Below are 6,370 nucleotides of genomic sequence, written 5' to 3'. Positions count from 1 at the left end.
TAGGAATCAAACCCAAGACCCTCAGTGCATGGGCCAGCACTCCACAAACTACTGAGCAACACTGGCCAGGGCAGCAGCCTCAGTTTTTAAAACTGCCAGGTACTAACACTTATTAACTAGTCAGTTAGCCAGGGATGTTCATTTCTTGTCACTTGCCATTTATAATACTTGAGATGTTCTTTCAGACATATAAAAACATATCTGTCACTTAAATACATGGTGAATTGTGAGATAAATGAGTATTCATAAATTTTTGTTAACAGTATTTAACACATGAAGCGTGGACAGGCTATGCAAAAGGAAACATGCCCCAATTCCCATATTTTTAGCCACTTTTGTAATGGTTAATAGTTAAATTAACTATATAAGTTAAGAAAAACGTATCTAGGAGTGACATCAACATCATAGCAGAGTGAGAAGACCCCTTTATCTCTCCCCTTAAAGTCAGACAACTGTAATTCAACAAAGGAACCTGCTCAGCACCCAGATATGCCTGAGAGATTGTGCGTGGGGACATCTGAAGGTGACGCATCAGAATGAGCAGGGGATGCAGGATGAGGAAGGACAGAAACGGTGCCACAAGATGCAGGTCGTTGTTCATCACAGCTCTGCCGACACGGTAGGTAGTTGTGGAGTCAGGTTGTAGCCCCCGCATGGCAGCTGGGGGTAGGAGGCGCAGAATTCTGGCCTGAATAGCCAGCACCTAGTACAGCCAAACCCGGTGAAGGGCAGGTCTGCGGCACAGTTGGTGTGGCAGCTGTGGACTAGGAGCCGCCATTACTAGCAAAACAGCAAAGCTGAAGATGAGAACAAACTTGCACTACAGCACCTCCTATTGGAAAAGAAAAGACCTGTACTTATCAACCTGCTGAACTGCTAAAAGCAAAACAGTTTCTAAACAAGAGCTCACTGCCTCAAATGCAGGGAGAAACAATCCGTCAGGTACCATGAATAACCAAGGGCATCATGTTCCCTGACTCGGTCACAATAATTAAACAGTACGGTACTGGCAGAAAAACACACACACAGACCAGTGTGACAGAACTGAGAGTCCAGAAAGAAATTCACACATTGGGCGACTAATTTTCGACAAAAGAGCCAAAAACACAACATGGAGAAAGCCTCTTCAATAAATGGCTTTGAGAAAACGGGAAAGCCACATGCAAAAGAATGAAACTAGACTGCTGGCACCATAATAAAAATTAACTTAGCGCTAGCTGGTTTGGCCCAGTGGATAGAGCGTCCGCCTGAGGACTGAAGGGTTCCAGGTTCAATTCCGGTTAAGGGCACATGCCCGGGTTGTGGGCCCAATCCCCAGTAGGGGGCGTGCAGGAGATAGATTCTCTCTCATCGTTGATGTTTCTCTCTCCCTCTCCTCTGAAATCAATAAAAAATATTTTAAAATTAACTTAAAGTGGATTAAAGTCTTAAATGTAAGACCTAAAACAATAAAACATAGAAGGAAACATAGATACTAAATTTATGGACCTTGGTCTCATACGGCTTTTTGTAAACTTGATCCGAAAAGCAAAATAAGTAAAACAAAAAATAAACAAATGGGACTACATTGAACTAAAAAGCCCAGCCAGTGTGGCACAGTTTCTCTCTCTCTCTCTCCCTCTCCTTTCCTCTCTGAAATTAATAAAAATACATTAAGAAAAAGAAAAGCTTCTGCATAGCCCAAAAAACTATCAAAAAACAAAAAGAAAACCAATGGAAGAAGATATTTGCAAATGATACCTCTGATAAGGTTAATAACCAAAATACAAAAGGAACTCATATAACTCAACAACAAGCATAATCCAATTAAAAAATGGGCAGAGGGCCTAAACAGACACTTCTCCAAAGAGGACATACAGATGGCCAATAGGCATATGAAAAGATGCTTTATTATCACTAATCACCAGAGAAATGCAAGTTAAAACCACAATGAAATATCACCTCACACCTGTTAGAATGGCTATCATCAATAAATCAACCCTCATGCACTGTTGGTGGGAATGCAGATTGGCGTGGCCACTATGGGAAACAGTATGCAGGTTCCTCAAAAAATTTAGAATGGGCACCCCTACGGACATGGTGCTCTGAGTGGCCTGCAGCCTCCCTGCTGCCTCACCCACCACTCCCTGCCCACCACAACCCTGGGGCCTAAGGGTGGGTGCCCTCCAGACACTGTGCACCAGCCCCAATCTGCTATCGGTGTGTAAATTCAGAGAAACATGAATGGGTAACAACAGAAAACGGTATTGGAACAGCGGGAATCAGCAATTTTGTACAGGAAGCTTTGGGAGATTTTGTGTGGGTGCGCAGGAGACAGTCAATCAATGATTCTCTCTCATCATTGATGTTTCTACCTCCCTCTCCCTTCCTCTCTGAAATCAGTAAAAATATATATATTTTTAAAAAAGAGGTAAAATACAAGGTGACAGAAGGACACTAGTCTTCAGGTAGTGAGCATATAATGGAGTACACAACACGGATGCTGTATTATATGCCTGACATTTATATACTGTTGCTAACCAATGTTACCTCAAGAAATTTAATTTTTTAAAAATCTAGAGGCGGAAAAGAAAAAAAAATCTAGAGGTAGAGACAACTGTTTAAAAATATACTGTCCACACCCTGGCCGGTGTGTTCAGTGGTTAGAGCGTTGGCCCACCCACCAAAGGGTCTGAGGTTAGATTCCTAGACAAGGGCATGAACCTGGGTTGCAGTCCTGGTTGGGGTGCAAGAAAAGCAACCAATCGATGTGTCCCTCTCATATCGATGTTTCTCTTCCTCTCTCTCTCTCTGTCTCTCTCCCCTTTCCTCTCTCCCACTCTCTCTAAAAATCAATGGAAAAATATCCTTGGGTGAAGATTAACAACAACAACAACAATATATATATGAGTTTGCTTCTGTGAGAGACAGAAAAGTGAAATTCTAATAAATTCAGGTATGGGTACAAATAGAATATCTAAGTTCAAAGTATACCGAGTTTTAATACAATTTCTTCTCAATATCTTAATACTTTTTTCTTTTTTAAAAAAAAATATTTTTTTATTGATTTCAGAGAGGAAGGGAGAGGGAGAGATAGAAACATCAATGATGAGAGAGAATCATTGATCGGCTGCCTCCTGCACACCCCCTACTGGGGATCGGGCCCGCCCGCAACCCAGGCATATGCCCTTGAGTGGAACTGAACCCTCAGTCCTCAGGCCAAAGCTCTATCCTGAGCCAAACCAGCTAGGGCAATACTTTTTCAATGACTTTAATGATCTGGGGGAAAAACTTAATCGTTAAAAAAAAAACTACATAAAAATTAAATAAATACGTAAAAAATAATTTTAAAACGACATAAAAGGGGCATCTCTCATTTTGTCTTGGTCTCCAAAATGGCTTGACACAGCACTGTTTGCTCAATTCTGTATTTACTTAAAATTTTAACATTCTGATACACTGCATGGTATCTGCATTCAGCAGTCTATTCCCGCTGGGTGTTCAAAGGACAGTGCGATATAAATTCAGTATCTGGCATCGTTGGTTTTCTGGGCTTCAAGCATGTTAAACCTGGTAATTTGGCGCGGCGCGCGCGCGCGCGCGCGCACACACACACACACACACCCTCTCTAAATTTGGGCCCCAGGAGAGTTGCCTCCCTAGCCTCATATTAGCTTGCAGGGACATTGGCAGTGTCTGGGGACATCTGTGGTTGTCACACATCTCAGGGTTCTCCTGGCATCCAGTAGGTGGAGGGCAGGGACACTGCTCAACATCTCACAATGCCCAGGAAGCACCCCTGTGCCCCTATACGCAGAGAATAACTGGACTCCTGATGTAAACAGTGCTGAGGGGGAGACCCTGCCATAGGAAGTCTTCTAAAGGTTCTTCATATGGCACCTTCGGGTTTAATTTCTATTTTCCCTTGTGGAGGTGGGCAGGGGAGGGTGTTCATGGGAATATGAAATGGGGCAGCTGCTGTGGAAAACAGGATGGCAGTCCTCAAAGAATTAAACGTAGAATTACCATCTGACTCAGCAATTTCACTTCTGGAATTCCATTTCTGTGTATACCCCAAGAACTGAAAGCAGGACAGGGGATAATCCTCGGGACCCATGACACGGGGGTGGGAGTGTTGTTAATACTTTTTCCTTTATATGTGTCCAAATGGCTTCCCTAATTACAATTAATGTGTTGTCTCTATAATTGTATTTCTTTTTTTAAAATATATTTTTTATTGATTTCAGAGAGGAACGAGGAGGGAGAGAGAGATAGAAACATCAATGATGAGAGAGAATCATTGATCTGCTGCCTCCTGCACACCCCCCCACTGGGGACTGAGCCTGAAGAAACCTGGGCATGTGCCTGGACCTCATGGTGAATGGATCGCTCAACCACTGAGCCACACCATCTGGGTTGTAATTATATTTCTTTTTTTAAAATATATTTTATTGATTTTTTACAGAGAGGAAGGGAGAGGGATAAAGAGTTAGAAACAATGATGAGAGAGAAACATCAATTCAGCTGCTCCTGCACACCCCCTATTGGGGATGTGCCTGCAACCAAGGTACATGCCGTTGGCCGGAATCGAACCTGGGACCCTTCTGTCCACAGGTGGACGCTCTATCCACTGAGCCCAACTGGTTAGGGCTATATTTCTTTTCTTTTTTTAAATATATTTTATTGATTTTTCACAGAGAGGAAGGGAGAGGGATAGAGAGTTAGAAACATCGATGAGAGAGAAACATCGATCAGCTGCCTCCTGCACACTCCCTACTGGGGATGTGCCCGCAACCAAGGTACATGCCCTACACCAGAATCGAACCTGGGACCCCTGAGTCCGCAGGCCGATGCTTTATCCACTGAGCCAAACCGGTTAGGGCAGGGCTATATTTCTTATATTAAGAAATAAACTTGCCAGAACCGGTTTGGCTCAGTGGATGGAGCGTCGGCCTGCGGACTCAGGGGTCCCAGGTTCGATTCCGGTCAGGGGCATGTACCTTGGTTGCAGGCACATCCCCAGTGGGGGGCATGCAGGAGGCAGCTGATCGATGTTTCTCTCTCATCGATGTTTCTGGCTCTCTGTCCCTCTCCCTTCCTCTCTGTGGAGAATCAATAAAATATATTTATTTCTCCCTCTCTATCTCTAAAAAAATCAATAAAAACCTATCCTTTGGTGAGGATTATAAAATTAATTAAAAAAATAAAGTCACACCCACGGGAAAACACATCTAGCAGATTAGGACTAGTTAAGGCCAGGGTCCTGGAGCCCTGGGTTTGGGTCTGAACTCTAAAGATAGAAACCTAAGGCTTCAAACCAGCTTTGGAATCTCGTCACCCCCCATTCCCATTCAGGGTGCCCACTGGGCCACTTTGCCTGCTCACTTGTCTGTGCAGCTCCCCCTTGGAGAACCCAGGAGGGGAAGGGATATAAGGAATCTTCAGAAGTTGCACTCACCTGAAGGCTTGAAACAAATGACACCTGCCTGCTGTGGGCTTGGGTTTCCCCGCCTGGGACCTGCCTCCAACCTGAGCACGGATCGCGCGGCCCAGAGTTGGGAAGACACCTGCTGGGGAGAAGCAGGTACGCGGGCTACCCCTCTTGCACTCCCTGGGTGGGGTCTGGGGCCTTCTCACTCGCCCACCCACTCACCCCAGGACTCCGGGGCGGCAGGCAGGAGGTCCAGCCGGCCCCTGGCGCCCGCCACCCACCGCCGTCCACTCCTGCAGTCTCAACGCCTGCCCGGCCGGCCAGGTTCTGCTCCGGGGAAACAGTGAAGCCACGAGAGGGACTGCTGGGCAGCGCCACCTGGACCCTCTGGCCGGGGGTGGGAGGAGGTTATGGGAGGGGGACAGAGGAGGGCGACACCCCCAACCCACAGACGGTGGCCGGACTAAGGTGGAGGCGGGGAGGAGGAGGCGCACTGCCGGATTCGGAGACGTCGGAAAAGCGCTGGGTGGGACCCAGGGTGTGCAGGGGGGTGGCCCACGGCCACGGCCCGGGATGTGGACCCTGGTGAAGAGGCTGGACGCCGTGAGACCGGGAGGCATTGGCGTAGAGGCCCGCCGCCGGGCTGGCATCCGGGACGCAGGCGGGGTCGTGGTGACAGGCGCCGGAGGGAGATCCCTGCGAGACGGGGGGCAGCACGAACACAGAACGCAGGCGCGGAGCGCGCGAGCCTCGTGCCGCCTCCGGCAACTCCGTCCGGGCGCGGAGTGGCGCTGTCGCCGCGGGGCGGGGCCTGCGCAGCGCTTGCGCAGCACGCGGCCCCGCGCGCGGGCGGGTGGGCGGAGCGGGCCCCCCGAGCGGGGGCTGGCGAGCGCGGGGAGGGGGCTGAGAGGGCGGCAAAGCCGGCGCGCGCCCGGCTGGGGGTGGAGGGTGGGGGCCTGC

General features: G+C 48.0%; 1 non-coding gene across 1 annotated transcript; it reads left to right on the top strand.

The window, feature by feature from the left end:
• Nucleotides 1–3,434: 3,434 nt before the first annotated feature.
• On the top strand, nt 3,435–3,568 carry LOC139011900 (small nucleolar RNA SNORA8). Its single transcript, XR_011471712.1, has one exon. It is a non-coding gene; the product is annotated as a small nucleolar RNA SNORA8 (small nucleolar RNA).
• The last annotated feature ends 2,802 nt before the right edge of the window (nt 3,569–6,370 follow it).

The sequence above is a fragment of the Myotis yumanensis genome, unplaced genomic scaffold (genome assembly GCF_028538775.1).
Source record: "Myotis yumanensis isolate MYYU_CA2020_CCGP unplaced genomic scaffold, mMyoYum1.0.hap1 SCAF_5, whole genome shotgun sequence".
Taxonomy (NCBI): domain Eukaryota; kingdom Metazoa; phylum Chordata; class Mammalia; order Chiroptera; family Vespertilionidae; genus Myotis; species Myotis yumanensis.
The sequence above is the reverse complement of the archived record's forward strand: the minus strand, read 5'-3'. Positions and strand labels throughout refer to the sequence as shown.